The sequence below is a fragment of the Myotis lucifugus genome, unplaced genomic scaffold (assembly GCF_000147115.1).
Source record: "Myotis lucifugus unplaced genomic scaffold, Myoluc2.0 scaffold_197, whole genome shotgun sequence".
Classification (NCBI taxonomy): domain Eukaryota; kingdom Metazoa; phylum Chordata; class Mammalia; order Chiroptera; family Vespertilionidae; genus Myotis; species Myotis lucifugus.
Genome location: NW_005871245.1, coordinates 1634198 through 1635385, shown reverse-complemented (window position 1 = coordinate 1635385; position 1188 = coordinate 1634198).

The window sequence follows — 1188 nt, the reverse complement described above, 5'->3', positions numbered from 1 at the left end:
GGACACATGCCTGGGTTGTGGGCTTGATCCACAGTAGGGGGCGTGCAGGAGGCAACTGACCCATGACATTTCTCTCTCTTTGATGTTTCTCTCTCTCTCCCTTCCTCTCTAAAAATCAATAAAAACATATTTAAAAAAACAACAAAAATCTCTTGGTGCCTTGGCCACACACCAAAGGGTTTCGGGTTCAATTCCCAGTCAAGGGCACGTAAGTATGTTTCAAGTTCACCAGGTCAGTTAGGGCACATGGGGGAGGCAACTAGTCGATGTGTCCTTCTCATATTGATCTCTCTCTCACTCTCCCCTCCTTCCTTTTTGCTCTCTCTAAAAATCAATGGGAAAAAAAAATAGAGTGAGGATTAACAAAAATAAATAAGTTCTTGGTTTTGTCTCTGAAACCTGTCCTTCTAGTCTTTCCTTTTGCTGGAAATACCACCATCCAAATAGGTGGGCACATTGACCATATCACTTCCTAAACCTAATCCATCCCTAAGTCCTCTTGGATCCATCTCTAAAATATATCTTTGTGCCGTGCCAGCACAGCCAAGGGTTCAGTGAGCCTGAGGAGGGTGATGAAAGATTAAAGAAAAGACAGACAAAGAGAATATAGCTGGGGCTCGGTGGACCTCCTGTGCCTGGATGAGGCCACAGAGAAAGATCCAGCTGGCAAACCAAGGCTTTATTTTATTTTATTTTTATTTTTATTTTACCCCATTTGCCCCCCTCCACCCAACCCCCGCCCTATCCCGGACTGTCCCCATGCTTTTTTTTTTTCACCAAAAATTTTGGTTGCCTCCCCCCCAAAAAAAAAATTGGGAGAGAGAGATAACCAAGGCTTTATTTTATAGTCAGAGAAAAACAAGGTAGTGGTCAACATAGTTACAATGTTCTTGTGAGTTTCACTTGTTTTGGCAGCACTTGCTGCACCTCCCACAGCCCATTAGCTACCCGGGAAGGAACTAGGAGGCAGCCATAAGGTCAAGCTTAATTATGCTAAGAGGGCTCTGCCTTCCAAGCTGGGACTTGTTTGAGGCTCTGCCACAGGTCAATTCGAAGCTTAACTCTAGAGCCACTCCCTACATATCTTGAATCTGTTCACCTCTCTCCACTGCAACCTTTTAATCATCTCACCTGGACAGCTGCAGTAGCTTCCTCAGTGGTTGTGCATTTATGCCAGCCCACTATAGT